At 37.7% G+C, this 18,033-nt stretch overlaps 2 protein-coding genes across 5 annotated transcripts in view; one reads left to right on the forward strand and one right to left on the reverse strand.

Moving 5' to 3' along the window:
- LOC101746599 (uncharacterized) overlaps positions 1 to 18,033 on the reverse strand; it is a 186,127-nt gene that overhangs the window by 59,096 nt on the left and 108,998 nt on the right. The gene's annotated exons all lie outside the window — the stretch shown is intronic.
- Positions 16,608 to 18,033, forward strand: part of LOC101740841 (protein Wnt-7b) — a 94,316-nt gene continuing 92,890 nt past the window's right edge. The window contains exon 1 of one of the 4 annotated variants that reach the window (XM_021352859.3): positions 16,608 to 16,855. The gene's annotated coding sequence lies outside the window, so the exon portion shown is untranslated. The remainder of the gene's footprint in view (positions 16,856 to 18,033) is intronic. The other 3 variants (XM_062676771.1, XM_021352862.3, XM_062676770.1) reach the window with 3 other exon arrangements.

An 18,033-nucleotide genomic window follows, 5' to 3' on the forward strand; every position in this document is an offset into this window, starting at 1 on the left:
CCAGGTGGGCTGTGAGCTCGTCCACCGATCTAAGCAATAAAAAAAAAAAAAATAAAAAATAAACAAGGAGTCCAATTTTCGGATTAGATCTAGAAAATTCTCGATATATAAATAAGACCAAAACCGCGTGTTGAACTTAGTCAACAATAACTTCCCGTTATGATGTCTGCCAAGCTATATCTGTCGTCGTTCACAGAGAAATATCTTCTATTTCGATTTTGGTTAGGCAAGAGTAACAATTTGGAAATTGCAGCTTACAATGTTATATATGAGGTTTTGTAGACGTAAACAACCATTGAGCGAACTATCGTTTGTAGTGAATTGTAGGTATCATACAGCCACCGGTAAGGTTCACTACACAGAGTGTATAGTCTGTGGAGGAGAAACAAATAGCCCGCCAAAAAACTTTTTGGCGGGAACGCGAGGAGTGAAGTTGTGTGATTTGTTTTATTTCATCTATTTAGTGTTTCTTCGGGTTTAAATGTGTAATAATGGTGGTTTATTAACTGTTTAATATCTATGAAAGTGCACAAATGTGGGAAAATGAAACAAAGCCGCTGGACGCAACTTCTCGGGATCCTCCAAAAAGTCCACTGAAAAAATCTTAGTAAATGACCACCATTTTACTAAGATTATATTTCATTCCATATCATCTCATTTCATTTAATTTCATCCCAGTTGATTAACGTCTCAAATTAATCATCTTCATTTCATTTCACTCCATATTATCATTTTTCATAAAATTAAGAATATAAATTAAAATAAGATATGACTTAAAGGTCTTAGTTACCAGGTCATAAAATCACTTAAAAAAAAAAGCCCGCCAAAAATAAAACATTAAAATGTCACTTTCTTGACATTTAAAATGTGACTTTTCTGTGATTCCTACCTACGTGTACCTGCCTCTACTAGTTGCTACATCTCAAGTTACTTATGTTTATAGTAAGAAATACGGAAGCCTGCAAGGGTTGGTGCCATAACCCTATTCTACTTGCGATATCTGTTAAGCTTAGTTTGTTTCTTTTTTTTTTGATTATTCGTAATGTGCCCTAAGGCTGTCGCAACCATATAGCCACTTTGCAGTTTGGCTAATAATTTGGACAGAGAGAGAAATCGTCTTCAAGATAAGACAGGAATGGAATTAATGAGAATGTCCACAGAACAGAACGGTCATGTTGCTATGAGCAGTAGTTCTTGATTTTGACAAGAAATACCAATTAGTTTTTTTTGTGCACTTTTTTAAAACAGGTTATTTTTAATCCAATACATCACTGGTAAGGCTGGAACTGAGAACAGAAGCAAGCGGTTAGCAGAGAGATAAGCAATCAGCATCACTAAAATATTTTATTGGCATACTTTAGACCAGCCTTTCCAAAGTGGGCGATAACGCCCCCTTGTGGGTGCTGCAGGCCTAAAGGGGGGTGGTAAGAGACCCAGAAAAAAAGGGGGCGTGTAGAGGCTTTGGTGGCGATTTGTTATTTCATCTAGGAGGACTTTGAGACACCGAATGAGCTCTCGCTATAGCGTTTTTAAATAGGTGAAAAAATGGGGGCACTACAAAATAATTTATTGTCAAAGTGGACAGTAGACGAAATAAGTTTGGGAGCTCCTGCTTTAGACAGCGCGCGTCCCTAGATCGAGAGACCTGAAATGGTCATATTAACTGGGCTGATGAATTACTCAGATTGATGTAGCACTCGCCTGATGATTCTTCATCAATATTTATGATGGGTTTTTTATTAGCCGCATAGACAAACGAGCAAATGGCTGAGTCGTTACCGTCGCTCATGGAAGTTGGCAATGTCAGAGGGCAGAACCAAACCGCGGGCTACAATGTCAGAACCTTTAAGTCAAAACGCGCCCTAATCGGACTAGCTACGGTTATTTTCGTTATGGGATTTTTTTTATTTTTATGAATGAGGGAATACTGGTAGCCCGGAGGCCTTTGCAGTTTCACCAGGACAGGAGGAGGAATTGGGAATTTTATTTCACTAAAGCAGCTAACTATCTTGTTATATTTAATTTTGATGCACAATCCCCTAGAGCGAATCAATACTATTTAAGTTAACTAAAATTGTAAAACTAACCTACCGGAGGGGATATGTAAGATTAAATTATCTGAGTTCAACGACTCATCTATATCTTTAATTGGACATGACTTATTAACCAACTGTATGGCAAAAATTGCAACTCTGCGGACTTGTATACCAATAATTAAAATAGGAGTTTAGAGCTTAGGAATTATGTAGAGAATTATATCTTCCCACTGCATTATTAAACGTAAAAGAACTAAACTTTTGTATAAAATAAACTTAAAACAAACAAAAGAAATCCGTTCGACGGGGTACACATCAAAGGAAAAACAACATTGTTATTTTTATTTAATTCTGAGCAGTTTATAGCAGTAGATAAATATGACCTTTTAAAAATTCTCTGGACTTCCACAAATAATTCAAGACCAAAATTAGACAAATCGGTCCATTTCATTTTTATATATATAGATAGATAAACGCTTGCTAAATCGCTCGCTCAATCAACATGACCCAACGCTAACTAAGCATGCTGAACAGAAAAAAGGTCACCTTTTAGCGACGAATTAGGGTACCGTGTCGCTTCGATATCTATAAACATGCCCAGTTCTATATCTAATGCAATAAACTCTCTGACGGATTGCTACCGGTACATATGAAACTGCCCTTTTGGGTTCCGTTTATATGAACGAAATGCCTATTTTATTAGTATATATTTAATACGTGAAGCAAAAAGTTTGTACCCCTTTCTACGAAAATTGCGCGGACGGAGGAATATGAAATTTCCCACACTTATAGATAATATAGAAAATCAGAGTTCAGAATGTTTTTTTTTTAATTCTGCATACAAAATGAATTAAATCAATAAAAAAAAATACACACATTACCATGTATTTGACACACACACGCTTGCATACTACAATATGTTTATTTTCAAACTTTTGTTATTGCATAAAGTCTGTGGTCAAATTGAAAATAGATTCAACATTGTTTGTCATTGTTAATATTTGTCTAAAGTGTAGGTAGTCTTGCCGAAATCTGTAATTATAGAAGTTTAATAGTCTTTGACAACAGAATCATAATAGTGTACAAACTTGTAATTTCAATGAATTATAGTCGAGTTTCAACTACCGGGGGACCACTAGTCTAAACTAATAGTTATTTACGTCTTTTCCACAGTATGCACATGTTGCAATATAATAATTCTTGGCTGTTTGATTATAGTGTCCGGTAATAATGTTTACGTACGTCGATAAATAAGAAAAATGATCAATGATTTGTAATGGATAGACTCTTCTTGGCTGTTTGATAAAGATGCCTTGATTTAAAGCAGTCCAGAAACTATAAAGTTGTTGAATGATTATTATGTATAATCTACATCAAATCACAGACTATCCGAAACCAAACTAAAAACTGCTATATAAATATTTATCTATTGACGTCAACATCGTGTTTTGACTCTCGAGATATTAATTGGATCATATTTCAAAACGTCAGATATTAATCAACAGATGAAATTATAAATTAAGAATTATGTTTACATATTTATTATTTCCTGTATAATCAAAATATGGTTCGTTTTAAACGAACTTATAATTTATGTTGTAATGTTAATTGAATTGGAACTATTTTAAAAAAGCCAAAACAGGCCAGTTATATTAGGATTCCGTTGATACATGACGTAGATACGTAGAGGGGAGTAAGGGGAGATCGGAATGCTACCTTCACCGGCTCTATTGTTAACCTCACCTGAACGCGCTGGATGGCGGCGGCGACCAACAGGGTGTCATGGTGCTCCCTGCTAGAGAACGAACGGGGCAATGGCGACCGAGCAATGGCGGTATAACCATACACACCCGTCAGGACAACCTGTATGGAAGACGCGTCAGAAACCTTCGGGATCAAATACCCCCTAAAATGCTGGTGCAGAAGGAATCGGGAAACCACTGCACTAATTTCTCACGAGAGTCATGAGCGGGTCGTATCCGACTGATGCATGACCACGACCAGTCTGTCAAGAGTGTACGAATAGGAAGAAGATACATGACAAGAAATTCCCCGTAATTCCGATCTCGTTTGTGCCATTTTAATTTAAACCATTGGCATTATAAAGATTACGATAGTTTAGAAAGTATAATATGTCCGCTGTGAACCTACAATACATCGTGATCTAATAAGTGTCAAGTTTTTCTTGGTTTGTTTGTATTTTAACATGCCGTTCATTACATACAAGACGTATGCGGCGCACGGGTCCTCCCAATCTACTAACGGTGCTTTTAGGTACCTCAAGCACCGGTCTTCGCTCTCGTCGAACCCGTTGCTTGTGACGAAGGGCTGGGCGAGTAACTTAGCCCACAGACACAGCCCACTGAGTTTCTCGCCGGATCTTCTCAGTGGGTCGCGTTTCCGATCCAGTAGTAGGTTCTGCTAAGCGCTGCTCTTGCTAGGGCTATTGTTAGCAACGTCATCAAGCTTGAGCCCTGCGAGCTCACCTACTTGTTAGGGTTACTTTGAAATAGCCTCTCAAGGCCATCAGATTAGGTAGAAAAAAAAACGTATGCAAATTTTATTCTAACATAACCTAGCTGTTTTTTCAATCATACGGAACCACACCATTATTAATGCCCTTATCAAAAACTCAGCGTATTTGTCAAGTACGGTTTTTGTGGACCCTTTTGTTCTCATCACCTATTTGTTAACGAATTAATTGGGACGCCGCTTTTTTTGAGATCGGTCGATAAACATTTGTACGTGACACCGATTTGTAATAGTTTTATTTGGGGAACGCTAAGAATAGTGACCTCCGGATAGGTGACAGGAACTCTGTTGAATAAAAGCTAACGTGACGGTCGCATTCAGATTTTTCTTGTGTGACTTGTGCTTTCTGTTTATCGTAACTTTTCGATGAGGTCTTTGGTTTTTTTTTTTTGTATTGCACGTGTTTTTCCCTACCTATTTGCTTGTAGCCTAAAAGGCTATATCAGCGTTACCTTAGCGTGTAGGTGAGCTCTCGGGGCTCAAACCGAAGGTGTTGCTAACACTGGCCCTAGCAAGAGCAGTGCTCCGCAGAATCTACCAGCGGATCGGAATCGCGACTCACTGAGAAGATCCGGCGAGAAACACAGCGGGCTAAAAGATAGGTTGACTAAAATTACGTGTTCCAATTGGCTAGCACATGAATTATGTAAGCAGCTACCCCGGTTAAGTCTCCTTTGAAGGCGCTCGGGCGTGTGTTAGCAAATCCCACTCGTCCTGGCTGACTCCTTGCTCGTCCACCAATCCTAGCGATGATGAAGAGGCCTATTTTTTTTTATTGCTTAGATGGGTGGATGAGCTCACACCCCACCTGGTGTTAAGTGGTTACTGGAGCCCATAGACATCTACGACGTAAATGCGCCACCCACCTTGAGATATAATTTCTAAGGTCTCAGTATTACAACGGTTGCCCCACCCTTCAAACCTACAGAAATAGGCGGGGTGGTGGTACCTACCCGCGCGGACTCACAAGAGGTCCTACCACCAAACCACCAGTCTAACCACCAGTTATCTTGCAAAAGTTAGAAGGACATTATTTACTTCACGCGAATAGAGAACATTGAAGCAAATTTAATTATATAGAAGTGAAACCCAAACTTGGTACATAGATAGCTACAATGCTTGTAGAGTACAAATTAATTCATCACCTCTCAACGATCAGGTCTTGAAGCTAAATCGATTTCTGGTTAATAGTTCCGCTCTATTGTGTAACACTCGATATTTGTGTCCTACGTGTGCTATTTCGGAGCTACGCTATAAATTCAAATATACATAGCTTCGAAACGTTTGAATGTAGACGCTTATACGAATTGTTTTGGTCAGCATTCTGTAAATTTCTGTGTTTTGATCTAAAAACTAGGGTATGGATTGTTGAGATTACGAATTTCCGATTCTCCTCTTCTTCGCATCGTGTTCCTCAGTGCTGAGCGTCATGATCTTTACGGAGCACTTTTGTTTGGACTAAGCTCCTTCATTCCCTCCTCCCTCTGCGCAATGGATAGCGACATATATATGCTCGTCTGACTATAAGGCAATAAAAAAAAATAAAAAAATTTTTTCTTTGCGTTGTATAATGGCTACCACTACAGCATTAATTTTTTTAGGTTTACCTCATTTGTAGGGCACTTCAGACAAATATAGATAGATTAAAAATAGTATAGCATAGCATATCTTCGACTGCACTTCGAATCGAAAAACAACCAATAAAACTCGCAGTATTGGGTTAATTGTAACGAATTAATCAATCGTATATGTATTTGAAGATATAAAACTAAACGTTTTGTCTCGTTCAATCATTACGGACTCAACATAAACCTAAATATTTAAGAATGTTACAGGGAATACTGTGAACAATGACATTTCCTTAAATTTCAGTATTACTGTTGTCAATAAAACGAGAGGTTTTGTTTTTGTTTAAATGAATTTGCAATTTCGAAAAGGGCACATCTCTGAAAATGTAAAATGTTCAGGAAATGAAAAAAACTGATTGTTTTTTAAAGCAGTGTAAAAGTTAAAATATTAACTTTTGAGATATATTTTAGTGTTAATTAGCAATTGAAAATTACTGGATTTTATTATAAAATGGGTGTAGGTAAGCCTCAAAACTACATGTATATGAAAAAACGTATTTGACAAAATATGCGACATGAGCCCTTTTCGAAATTGCATATTCAAATGTTTTCAATGAATTAAACATTCGATCAGGCTGAGCCCTTGGTCGCCCACCTGTCCTGGATCAGCCTCAGAAAAACTGAGGGTGACATCTATTGTCGAATAGATGAAACATGGCAAAAATTTGCTTCTCGCTAACATTAATTTCAGAAAAATGGTTGCTAAAACGAACTACTTGTGGAGGACACTTCCCTTAGCATTAAATAAACACAGCTATTAGTTTCGATCACCCAGTAAACAGTGCCAGAAAACTGTTCGCTCGATCCTAAGGGGGGCAATCGTATCGTAGGATGAATCAGACCACTAGGAAAGTAACAGAATGGATTCCAAGAGAAGGGCTTAGAGGACAACTTCTTCTTTTTCTCCACCTTATCCCACTAGGTGAGGTCGGCAAAGCTAATTTTTCTCTTCCATTCTCTTCTATCAGCCGTCACCTCAACACTCACTCCTCTCTCTCTCATATCATCATTCATACACCCCATCCATGTCTTCTTCGGTCGACCTCTTCCCACATGTCCATACCACGCTAACCGTCCGCTCTTTAGAGGACTACATCGTGCGATATCATCTATATCTCTATATATAAAAATGAATTGCTGTTCGTTAGTCTCGCTAAAACTCGAGAACAGCTAGACCGATTTGGCTAATTTTGGTCTTGAATTACTCGTGGAAGTCCAGAGAAGGTGAAAAAATGCTCGGAATTATATAAAAACAAATAATTTTGTTTTTCCTTTGACGTGTCCCCCGTCGGACGGATTCCTTTTGTGTTTTTTTTTTAAGTTTATTTTATACAAAAGTTTAGGTCTTTTATTTATCGATTTAGGCACTACGAAGTCTGCCGGGTCAGCTAGTTTCAAGATAAATATGACCGAAAGAGAGTTGACACCTGGACTTGGGGTCATGTAATGAGGGAAGCCTGCAAGTCAACACGCCTAAGGATGTAACAGAAAAAAAGGATTTTTTTAAATTACTATTTTGCATATAGCTCTTCGTAAACCAATGTTTCTCAGCAAGATCCTTCTTAAGATAAGAAAGACAGATTCATTTAAAGATGTGCATTGTTAAGTAGATTCACGATCCTGCAAAGAATTCCTAGATACAGGATACAATGAGATAAGTATTTTGCATTCCCGTACCCTTAGGCAGCTGCGACAAGTTTTGCTATCTCTCTCCAATACTAGCGTTAGAATAGGACAAAGGATCCAGGTGAACTATCGTTTAGATACTCTCGACCGATCTGATGTTAACTCCAGAGTCCATGGACATCACACTGTGAATGCCTCTGCCTGACTTGAGACGAGGTTTAATTCTCATTTGCATTTGTACCACGACTCTATCTCTCTGCATGTTCAATCAAAAATAGCATGATGGTACTCTCCTAAACAAGCAATATAGACTACGAGGACTTAAAATAGTTAGGAACCGGTAATTTGGCAGGAAAATAATTTACGATTAAAACATTAATTAACTTGAGACTTGATCCGATGTTTTTACCATTATTAATACTAGATGATGACCGAGTTTTGTTCGTTTTTTTTTTTTTGATAACGCCATCTTGTTGTGTCTTTAAAGCGGTTAGTTGCCTTCAATTAAGAAAAATAGTATTATTATTCGCCAATAGATGTCAGGAAAAGTTGATTATTGAAAACACGAATAAAACAACATTTTCTGAAAATAAATCGTAGCTAGATCGATTTATCGCCCCCGAAATCCCCTGTATACTAAATTTTATGAAAATCATTGGAGCCGTTTCCGAGATTCAGATTATATATTAATATACAAGAATTGCTCGTTTAAAGGTATAAGATATATTTCAAATTTTCCACATTTCTTGGACACATGTTTAATATATCTATATAATTTAAAATAGACGTGTGTTAGGAATGGCTTTGGATATTAAAATTAAATCTACCAAAAAAAAAATTTGTGTAATTACTATAAAATTGAGATATAGATCTCCAGTTTCCTAGTGCTTTCGTCTTCTTTTTCACCACCTTATCCCACTAGGTGGGGTCGGCACAGCTAATTTTTCTCTTTCATTCTCTTCTATCAGCCGTCATTTCAACACTCACTCCTCTCTCTCTCATATCGTCATTCACACACTCCATCCATGTCTTCTTCGGTCGACCTCTTCCCCCTCTACCTTGCACTACCATTTCCATACATCTCCTACTCACATGCATCTTCTCTCTACGCATCACATGTCCACACCACGCTAACCGTCCGTGTATTCCAAAAAAGCGTTTTCATTCAAATTATCCTGCAACACGTCAAAAGATCAACTCCGATGTAAAAAAGTCAATGATTTTATTTTCGTTTGAATATTTTCGAACCGGTCGCTGGCAACGTGAGCGGTAATTAATTTTGATTTATGAAACCAACTCAATATAAAGTAAATATTAATTAATTGCGACATGATTAATGGGATGGCACTAGATAATTGCACGGTCGAAATAGATGATTGCCGGTGAAAGCGCAGAATATTGTTTTGAATTTATGTAGTTGCATAACGCTGGCCAATCCCATCGAACCTAAACTTGTAATAATAATAATAATAATAATATTAATAAGAAGAAGAAGAAGATCTAGAAGAAATCTCAACTAACAGACATTAAAAATATTTATTACTTATTATTTACTAGGTTAAGACCCGTAATTAATAAATACGTACCAGCGTCTGCCTACAAAAAGAAGGTAAATAAAAAAAAAATTGGAAACAAATCACGCATGGTCAATCGACCCCAAATTAGGATTCACTGTCTTAAAGGTACCGGAGACTGACATATATGCTTATATACGTTTAAATATATCGCACTTACGGTGCTATAATATCACTTATGCAAATTATGTACTATTTCAGGAGAAGCGTTGAAAATTCAATATCTTAATACATAATTGACAATAAGACCTTAGAACTTATATCTCAAGGTGGGTGGCGCACTTACGTCATAGATAGTATATGGGCTCCAGTAACCACTTAACACCAGGTGGGCTGAGAGCTCATCTACCCAACTAAGCAATAAAAAAAAGGACCGTTATTGGATCTGGAGGATCCGAAATGACGTGTTTAGGACCGGTTACCTCGTGTTGTAGACGCAAACAAAATACTTTTACAGTTAAATCTATCCACTGAGCTGATCGCCGAATCTCAGCGAAGCACTGCTCTTGCTAGGGCTAGTGTTAGCAATTCTCTCAGGTCGAGCCCGTGAGCTCACCTACACGTCCGCGTGAATTTAGAATAGTCCCTTAGGCTACCAACGCTTAAGTAGGGATAACAAAGTCAAGTCTTTTAAACTTTCAATACGCAATTATAATGCAATATTGAAATATCAACGAACAACATATTAGTCCTATATGACCACAAAAACTTTACAGTACCTATTCATAAATTAGGTTGTTTTTTTTTAATTGCTTTGATGGGTGGACGAGCTCACAGCCCACCTGGTGTTAAGTGTTTACCGGAGCCCATAGACATCTACAACGTAAATGTGCCACCCACCTTGAGATATAAGTTCTAAGGTCTCAGTACAGTTACAACGGCTGCCCCACCCTTCAAACCGAAACGCATTACTGCTTCACGGCAGAAATAGGCAGGGCGGTGGTACCTACCCGCGCGGACTCACAACAGGTCCTACTACCAGTAAGTGGTACCACCGGTAATTAGGTATACAATAAAAAAACACGATATGAAAGCGTAAAATTGGTTTTAGTTAAAGCAAAATAAAAAAAATAATGTTACATTGATTTTTTATTACACGATGTTGTTTCGGTAGTCTGGTAATTTTTTCGTGAGCACGTATTAAGTATGTATTTCGTATGAAAAAATTAGTGCGTATCTGTTTGATTTGAACATAGTCGCAATGAATCTTCGTGACCTATTATGACGACCCTCAAAAGTTAGAAGCATATTGACGAACTACTGAAGCTAATGAAAATATAAACAACTTAGCTGACCCGGCAGGCTTGGTAGTGACCTAACCCATGAATCAGCTCGCTGAGTTTCTCGCTGGATCTTCTCAGTGGGTCGCGATTCCGATCGGGTAGTAGATTCATTCGCGAAGCAGCTGCTCTTGAGCTGTTAGGTCTCCTTCGGAGGCGCTCGGGTAGCTGTTAGCAAATCCCACCCTCCTGGCTGAGCCTTTGCTCGGCCCATCTGTCCTGGTGAAACTGGAAAGGCTTCCGGGCCACCAGTAATCTTCCAATCATAAAAAAAACTATCCTGTGCAAAAAAAAAAAAACCACTTCCACGAATAATTCAAGACCAAAATTAGCCAAATCGGTCCAGCCGTTCTCGAGTTTTAGCGAGACTAACGAACAGCAATTCATTTTTATATATATAGATAGAAGATAGATTGTGACGGCGACCCTCTGTCATACAGGCCGAATAGCTTGCGAAGCTTGACGGATCCAGCACTGATCATGCTTCTTCATTCGGGCGGTGATATTCAGTTTGGGTCACTCAAAAGTGCCGTGAACAACAAATATAAATAACTCAATAAAAAATATCAGCTAAGTGAGTTTGCGAGTTATAACGTTCGGGCGTTTGCGTGAACGGATTCACCAGAATACCGCCGCTAAGTATACTAACGAGTCAGCCGAAACAGAAAGAGACAAACTAATTATGATATCGATATCAATTTGTCGCAGCTCCGCTACCGTGACGCAATAAATGGCGCCCAGTTTCGAATTTCCAGTGTATTGTTTGACCGAGTACCGTTTGAAGAACTGAAATATTCTGTTTCGTTAATAATTTTATCAAATCAGTTCTATCTTTTTATTCCCTTGTAGGCAGATGAGCATACGGCCCACCTGATGGTGAGTGCTTACTGTCGTCCATGGACATCAACAATGCCAGGGGCAAAGCCAAGTCGCTGCCTACCACTCTCCGCAGGCCTCGTTTTTAGAAGGAGAGCGCTCGGGAAACACCGTGGAGGGGAGCTCATTCCATAGCCGCATGGTACGTGGCAAAAAAGATCTGTGGAAACGCACTGTCGATGAACGCAGCGGTTCCAGATATGGATGAACGCTGCTCCAATGGCGGGAGGTGCGATGATAAAAGGAGATGAGGGGATCATCTCAAACAATTCCTCAGACCACTCCCCATAGAACATACGGTACGAAATACAGAGGGAACCGAAGTCCCTCTACAGACCCAGAGGTTCCAAACGATCCGTGAGAATGGGATTATCGACAATCCGAACGGCCCTCTTCTGTATAGAGTCAAATGGAACAAGCTGGTATTTGGGAGCCCCGACCCAGAGATGGGAGCAGTACTCCACGCGAGGCTGGACTTGTGCTTTATAAAGCAAAAGTATTTGTCCAGGCGTGAAGTACCGCTTCGCTCTGTTGAAGTTCATTACATTTTCGCTAAAAACCTTATTGGGAATGGTAGTTTTTTTATTACTATTTATAACTTTGAATATATCACGCACGATCATCGGGCCCCAATTTAAGATTCCCTGTGATATGGGTACCAGAGACTGATAAACATACTTATATACGTTCAAATATACCCAGACAAAGAAGAAAGAAACTTGTTCATCTCACTAATGTTTGCCCTATGTGAGAATCGAACCCACGACCCTCGTCGCGACAATCGGGTTCGCTAACTACTGCACCATCGAATCAGTCAAATGTTTAACAGTGTGCTTAGTGCGAGTTTTTAACTTCTCGATCGCGTAAAAGTTAACTCAAAATTGTATAGACTTGGAACAACTGGTATTTTAACCAGAGAATATGAATAAAACTCGAAAACTTCTGACTTCTGGAGGATATAATAGTTACAGAACAACTAAACGTTAGATGTCATGTCTTAGTGGATGAGATCCACGTCGTAGTGACTATGAGCTTCCGAAACCAAGGAAAAGCTACGTCCATTAGAGTACTGTAGGCAGCGGCTTGGTTCCGTTCCTGGCATTTTTGGAGTCTATGGGCGACGGTAACCACTCACCATCAGATGGGCCGTAAGCTCGTCTGCTTACAAGGGAAATAAATAAAAAACTGAAAATTAAAAAAAATGCATTATATTGCTGGCTGTACTTCGAGTTAGTATGAAAGCATATCTTGCGGCGGTAACCGTACTCTAAGAAGGCATACAGTGACGATTGTGGGAGATTGGTTAATCTAGAAACTGTTAAGATCAAATAAATAATACCATTATAACTGAAGATAAAAACGAAAATTTAAATCTGAGATTGTTATCCGGACACTTCGTGTTTCAGAGTTAAGTTTGCATTTTTTTTTCTTACCTATACGGATAGCATTGAGGGGCTATATCAGCTTCTCCTTGTGGTTTAGGTGTACTTACGGGTTTCAACCTGAGAGAATTTGCCTACACAAAACACTAGCCCTAACAACAGCAGTGCTTCGCCGAATCTACCGCCGGATCGGAATCGCGACCCACTGAAAAGATCCAGCGAGAAACTCAGTAGGCTGTGTCTATGGGTTAGTTCGCGAGATACACCATCGCCCATGGACGTCAGCACTGCCAAGAGCAGACCCAAGCTACAAATGTATGTATGTATATTTGTATGCAAGGAAATCATTCAACAACCGATTAGCATGTAAATTCGCACGTGCATCAAAGCCCAATGACAATACAATTTTTTTATAACTTCGCTCTAATATCCGGACCGATATAATCAGGATTAATAAAGACGAAATTAATTCTAAGTTTGTTTTGATATATGAACGAGTTCTTATTCTTTTTTAACTAAATAAATTATTTATTGACTCTATTATAATAAATTGAAAACAATGTTTAGTTTCTAGCTTAGTGCTTAGAAGGAGCACGGACCCGCGCGCGTTGATATCTTTTCTATGGAGACTGGTTTAATCCGTTATACGCTACTAAGACGCTAAGCTATTAAGTTATGAATGAGCTTAACTTAAAGTTTATTTATGACTACGGGCTTTGTGTGCGTTTGAAATCTCGGAATCGATTTGCGAAATTTTATTTCTTTGGTAATTTTATTACTTATATCGTTTTTAATTAGTTTTTGAAATATTACTTCAAATTCAATAGTAGGCCGTATTGTGAGCCAGCACGGATTGGTACCGCCATCCTGTTTGTATTTGCAAGCATTTATCCTTTCCAGCTTGAAGCGTGGGATAGTTCATATTTTTTTTTTTTAGATGTGTGGAAGTGAGCTATGCCATACAAGTGAGACTTAGTTCTCATGGCATTAACTTAATATTGGCATAGTCGTTCTAATGTTTATTACTTAGTCATCACTTAATATTAATTATGCTAATATTATATATAGTATACTAATATTAAATATTAGGTTCATCCACAGTGCGTTTCCAGAGGTCTTTTCTGCCACGTACCATCCGGCTATAGAATGAGCTCCCCTCCACGGTGTTTCCCGAGCGCTATGACATGTCCTTCTTCAAATGAGGCTTGTGGAGAGTACTTAGCGGTTGGCAGCGGCTTGGCTCTACCCCTGGCATTGCTGAAGTCCATGGGCGACGGTAACCCTTTCACCATCAAATGAGCCGTATGCTCGTCTGCCTACAAGGGCAATAAAATAAAAATTTAAATAAAAAAAAGCGTGACCCACTGAGAAGATCCGGCGAGAAACTCGCTGGGCTCCCAAATCTACCACCACCATTTTATACTCTAGCGTTACAGCGTCTACCCTAAATTTTCTTTTTTTATATCTACCAAAACAACATCTTATTTTAATAACAATAAAATAAAATTACTGTCCAGTATCGAACCGAATACACCACGCTTACAAGCGTCACGCTACTATGCCATCAGGCGTGCTATAACTCGCCTAACACCTCGTTTCCCTCTGGCTATTGACGCTGTAAGCCCATCAAATCGAACTTCCATTTTAGATTAATTAAAATGAATTGATTGACTTACAAAATATCTTATAGAGATATCGTAATTAACTTGACCGTTTCCTACGTCTCGCCAGGTCAAACGACGGTTGTAACGGTCCGAAATCGGACCCCGATCGGAGACAGCATTATTTTAATTTAATATTATTCATTCCGGATTATATTTGTACCTATTTTTCTCGTTTTGTGTGTCTATGTGTTTAGAGAAAGAGAGAGAGAGAGAGAGAGTTCTTTATTGTACATAAAAAAAAAATAGACAATGCTATCGCATTAAATACAAAAGAAAAGTACAATTAGCGATCTTATTTTAAAGTAATATACGCGTTAAACTTTCTTATCGGCGCTTTAATATTTGCTGCAAAAAAGCTATGGAACAACGGCTTAGTTAGTAGCAGTTTTTTTATTTGTTATTTATTCCCTACCTTTTCCCTGGTAGCGAAAAGGGCTATTGCAGCTACGCACAGACGAGTGGGTGAACTCAATGTCTCAACCTGAAAAAAATTGCTAACACTACTAGACCTAGCAACAGTGGTGCTTCGCAGAATCTACTGCCGCATCGGAATCGCGACCCACTGAGAGGCTCCGGAAATAACTCAGTGGGCTGATAGTTGCTGGGTTCAAGGTGCTCACCTATTATATTTATTATTATATGTGCTTCATGCATTCGTGTATATAAATAATATGTATGTAAATTAAAAAATTAAGTACGCAAACCGTTGTACTATTTTAAAGTATTTTGGACGTGTGTTCAGCTGTGTTTGTATGTTATAATAATTATAACGCGCAAATTTAAATTACTTGTTGCCTATCAGAAACTAACCTCTAAAAAATAATAATTAAATAATATTATTTTAAAAATAATTATAATCTACTAGTGGCCCCGCAGTAGTCGAGATTCGACTATAATTAATTGAAATTATAAGTTTGAACATAAGTAAAGTTCTATTGTCAAAGACTATTATACTTCACGGATTTCGCCAAGACTACAATTTAAACAAATAATATTTATTAACTAGAGGTCCCGCAGTAGTCGAAATTCGACTATAATTAATTAGAATTGTAAGTTTGTACACCATTATGATTGCATTTTATACTTCTATAATCACAAATTTCGCCAAGACTACACTATAAAAAATATTAACAAAGACAAACAATATTTAATCTATTCTCAATTTGACAACAGACGTGAAGAACAAAAGTTTGACAATAAATAGTATGCATGCGTGTGTGCGTCAAATTCATGGTATGTAGTGTGTGTAATGTTTTTTTTATTGATTTAATGTATCATTTATGCATTTTTTTTTAAAAATATTAATATTGTGCACTTCTTCTCTATATTCTCTAGAAGTGTGGAAAATTTCATACTCCTCCGTCCACGTAATTTTCGTAAAAAGGGATAAAAAGTTTTTGCTTCACGTATTAATATATAGATAAAGACACACAATATTTAATCTATTCTCAATTTGACCACAGACTTTAAGCAATAACAAAAGTTTAACAGTAAGCAAATAGTATGCATGCGTGTGTGTCAAATATACGATAGTGTGTGTAATGTTTATATAATTAAATGTATTTTTTGTGCATAATTTAAAAAAATATTAACATTCTGCACTCTTTCTCTGTATTCTCTATAAGTATGGGAATTTTCATACTCCTCCGTCCGTGCAATTTTCGTAAAAAGGGGTACAAAGTTTTTGCTTCACGTATTAATATATAGATAATCTGTGTGCTTAGTGCGAGTTTTTAAACGTTTTCGATAGCGTAAAAGTTAGTCCAATTTTATATGCAGTTGGAAAATCGCCCCTAGCGGCAAACGCAGGCGAATGTTCCAACTCCATACAAATTTGATTTAACTTTTACGTTATCGAAAACGTTAAAAAACTCGAACTAAGCACACTATTCTCTTATTGATTATCTTCGAATCTATATAGTCAAGCAAGGGACAAACTAGTCACAGAGTACTATTTCGTGTCTATAATAGGACTTACGTTCTGGATTCTGTAAAATTTCGTGAACGCCAGTCGGCTGACCGCCATCGCGGAGAGCGCTCGTTCGTACGCCGGAGATGCACAAATATATCGCGAGAATTTACTATCGTCGTCCGTGATTTTGGAGTTTAATACGCGAATTCATGTCTAAAAAATACATTACGGTAGAATAAGGCTTTAATTATGGTTCAAACGTCAATATGATGTTCCGGAAAATCGTAATAAGTGTTAATCATAGTGCCGAGAATGACAAATGAATTCGGACAGTGTTTAAATGTGGTTAATTGAAACAAATAAAATTTTAATTAAAACTAGCTGACCCGGCAAACATTGTTTTGCCATATATAAGATTTCTAGGGAATTTCTAGTGTAGAAAAAAAAACTAACTTATTGTAAGTGTGTAAGGATGTGGTAAATGAGTGAAAGAGGTATGTAGTGCTGTGAACGATGAGGAAATATATAATAAAAATAACAAAACCTCATTCAACAACATAATACCTCATTCTAACAAACAAAAAATGACCAAATAAAAAAATATGTTAGGGGTGGACAACCCTAATCACTTAGGGGTATGAAAAATAGATAGTAGCCGATTTTCAGGCTTACTAAATATGCATAAAAAATTTCGTGAGAATCGGTCAAGCGGTTTCGGAGGAGTATGGGAACGAACATTGTGACACGAGAATTTTATATTATTATATTAGACTAGCGACCCGCCCTCGCTTCGCTTCGGAAACATTAAAACACACATGAAACCAAAAAAAAAATATTAAAAAAATTTAAAAAAAGTAGCCTATGTTCATCAGGGACAATGTCGGCTTCTAATGGAAAAAGAATTTTTCAAATCGGTCCAGTAGTTTCGGAGCCTATTCGAAACAAACAAACAAACAAATCTTTCCTCTTTATAATATTAGTATAGATTAGTATAGATTAACAAATAATTTGGTATTGCTTGAAGAAGCTTAATTTAAATCAGTACTGACATAAAAATGTCATTAATGATATAGTTTCAAAGAAAACCTTTAAAATGTGCTAAATTTTTACGAAGCGGTATTAATTATTTTTTATTTTTATTAATTAGATGGGTAGACGAGCTTACGTTTCACCTGGTGTTAAGTGGTTACTATAGTCCATAGACATCAACAACGAAAAAGTCACTCACATGAAGACCTGAGCTTAAAGTTTTAGTTCTAAATTACAACGGCAGCTCCACACTTCAAACCGAAAAACATTATTGCTTCACGGACAAAATAGGCAGGCTGGTGGTACCTACCCGTGCGGACTCACAATACGTTCTACCACTAGTAATTATTGATATATATATATATATATATATTATTATTTTTTTTATTGCCTTTGTAGGCAGACGAGCATACGGCCCACCTGATGGTGAGTGGTTACCGTCGCCCATGGACTTCAGCAATGCCAAGGGCAGAGCCAAGCCGCTGCCTACCGCT

Source organism: Bombyx mori, chromosome 28, assembly GCF_030269925.1.
Source record: "Bombyx mori chromosome 28, ASM3026992v2".
Taxonomy (NCBI): Eukaryota; Metazoa; Arthropoda; class Insecta; order Lepidoptera; family Bombycidae; genus Bombyx; species Bombyx mori.